General features: G+C 53.1%; 1 protein-coding gene across 6 annotated transcripts in view; it reads right to left on the minus strand.

The window, feature by feature from the left end:
• The window catches only part of LOC113213577 (CUGBP Elav-like family member 2), a 275,917-nt gene that overhangs the window by 84,920 nt on the left and 187,932 nt on the right, over positions 1 to 3,065 (minus strand). The gene's annotated exons all lie outside the window — the stretch shown is intronic.

Consider the following 3,065-nt stretch of genomic DNA (forward strand, 5'->3'; position numbering starts at 1 on the left):
CTGAGCTGTTCGACATAGCTGCGCTAGGCTGCGCGTGCGCGCTGCGCCGCTGGGTTCTGGGATGGGCTCGCTTCTGCCTCGGCGGCCATCCTCTCCTTTACAGCCCCAACTGGGATGGGAATACTAACTGCACGCATGCGGGACATTCTAACAATGTGGCGGCGACGTCACGCCGCACAGCACAGCGGCTGCGGGCGGTGGATACGGCACGGCACGCCGGCACGACGCGGGGGAGGCAACTTCCCAAGACTGTCACTGGTCCCCGCCCAGGCCGCCAGCCGCCATTGACCCCGAAACTAACCACCCGTATTTCCTGACTTTGAGGGTAGTTACAACCGGGCCGGGGCGTGGTGGTCGTGGGCCTCGGGTCGAGCTGGGCGCCGGGGCCTCTGAGGGACCGCAGCCGCAGCGCGCCGCTGGTGCGCACCGAGTGACTCTCGTCCCCGGCCGCGGCGCCACACGGCCAGGAACCGCTGACCGTCGCCCGGACACCACTAAATTATGGTATCTGTCTCATCTTCACATCTAAGTTATCGCACTATCGCTCTACGAATTCAATTGGAAACGCTGTAAGTGAATGTGCTGTGTGTGTGTGAATGCCTATTCCTACTTAGTGGAGTAAAGGTGTAAATTTGACTTAAAAATTCAAACACTTGTACCTCTAGGTGGAGGAATGGCGTTCACACACCTACAAGAGTGCGACATTCACACGCTTGGATTTCTAGAAAAGATGACGCTCCGGGATACTTGTCAAACAATAAAAATGCGCGTAAAACCCGGTAAAACCCATCCCTTGCTCATGCAACAGCGCCGATACAGAAAGACATTTATTTTACCTTTTGTTTTTGTCGGTTTCCTTTTTGCCCGCGCGGGGAATTGGCTCGAGCGGAGTGACTGACCGTTCGCAAAAACTATCGAATGTTTGCCCCGGTTTGGCACGGGCAAAATATATCGACCCGTTCGGCCCGCCAAAGCAATTCACACACTCGGACACCGCGACAAGACAAATGGAAGAGGGAAGGCGGTTACGGCTCTCGGTGCGTTGCCGTGCGAGCGAGACGACAGGGGCGAATGCGTGGAGAGAGAGAGAGAGAGAGAGAGAGAGAGAGAGAGAGAGAGAGAGAGCAAAGGAGAACTGGCTGGGAGAGGGATACGAGGGGGCGTATTGGATAGAAGCGTTTCCAGAAGACGTAAACTTTCTCGGTAAATTCTGCTTGGTGGACTGATCGTTTTCGGTTGCGTTACTCTCCTCTACCTACAAAGTGTTCAAAACCAAAGAAGTAAACAGACACGTCGCACACACATAGCAAAAGGACTTGATTTCTGAGCTGTTTTCAGAAAGCCGGCCAGCTTGGAATCAAAGACGAATTCGTTGGAAAACATGCTGGGCTGGGCACCTTGACAAACATAAAATGCTGCTTGTAAAACAAGCAAAAAGTACTGGTTTTCAAGCTGCAAAACAGGCTTTTTTCGATTTTAGTCCAACTGCTTGAAAAACGGTCTCCTCAGCTCGAAACCCATGCAAGCTCTCGTTTTTGCCGTGCACATACACACACGCGCAGGTGGGCCAATGAGTTCCACATGGAGTGGAGGCCAAGGTCTGTCGTGGCGTTATTGTGGTGTAACCGTTGGCAGAGTGCCTGGCGCCGCGCACCGTAGGCAACACCGGCCCAGGCCCTCTAACTCCTCCCCCCTCCCTCCCCCTAAAGTTTCTCTCCGGGCCCTGCGGGGTCGTCCGCTCCGCTTCAACCCAACCAGCCGACCCGAACCCAGCAGCTCGCTGGTCGGTCGGTCGGTCAGTCGGACGGGCGGACGGACGGGCGGACGGACGGACCTGCGGACGGGCCGTGATCTCAAACGGAGCTACCTCTCCACGAAGGTGAGGCTGAACGAGCGGGAACCGAGCCGCGCCGCCTTGCTCACCCCGGCGATACCCGACCGGAAGGAAGCATAAACGGCAAAAGGAAGGAGTGGAGAGGAGGAGGGCTGCACTCGCACTACGCAACGCACACGCAGGAAACATTTTCTTTGAGGAAAATAAAGACGGACGAAAAGTTCGCGCCAAAGACGAGAAACCAAAGTGAAATTTATTGTTCAGACGAAAAAATGTATTTAACAATAAAAATATTTTGTGATTTCCGAACACTTGCACGATACGAAGCTACTGTGAAATCACAACACTTCTTTGTGGTCGAAAATATTGCAGTTTGCTATCTCACTAGTAAATAGTTGTGAACCAATCGTAATAATTTCTGAAGCTATCAATTTTTGACAACGAAGAACAGTTGTGATTTTACAAAGAGTTCTGGCAACTTTTTTCACACCGAATTCTTCGTTAAGTTCTGACTTTTTAAAATTTAACAGTTCACAACGAACATTTCGTCAATTTGAACAAGTTTTAGTTTGTGTTGAAGAAAATGTTTCTTCGTTTCAACGAAAAGTTCGTCAAAGTCTTGGTCCCGCGTCCCTACAAAGAAACGACGGTTTCCTGGCTGAAGTCGAGTCGGGGTCGGGGTGCAGCTCACCACCAGCGCGCCCTCGCCACCCTCAAAGAGCAATTAGAGCGCCACCTTTGTGTGAGGAATGGTGCCGGAATGGTAATAACGAATAAATCTCTCGAGTGCCGGCTTGTTGTGACGTGAGGTGGCAGAAACAGCGGCGGCGGGGCAGGTCGGGGAGGCTGAAGCCGAGGCTGAAGTCGAGCCCCGAGGCTTGCAGCAACGGCGCCCAGCCCCGCCGGCTGAAATAACACTCGCGTTCCTGATTCCGCAAGTCAGCCCAGCCACGTGTGTGCAGCTTCATTCATCTTCTCGGAGCGGAAACACAAGCATCACGAAAGTGTAATAAACGAAATGGAAAGGGAAGGGAAAGGGACACACACACACACGGGCCGCCAAAAAGCGTCGCAGGAAATACCAAAATAAAATTTGGAAAAAGGTAACAAAACATAGCGTCCGACGCGAATGGTTAGGTGACCCACATCCGGCCGATTCGGCGCAGAGGCCCTGGCGAGGCGATTGACTGACAGAGCGGAAGACAAAGCACTTCAGCGCACACGTAACATG

Source organism: Frankliniella occidentalis, unplaced genomic scaffold (genome assembly GCF_000697945.3).
Source record: "Frankliniella occidentalis isolate FOCC.00 unplaced genomic scaffold, Focc_3.1 Scaffold8, whole genome shotgun sequence".
NCBI lineage: Eukaryota > Metazoa > Arthropoda > Insecta > Thysanoptera > Thripidae > Frankliniella > Frankliniella occidentalis.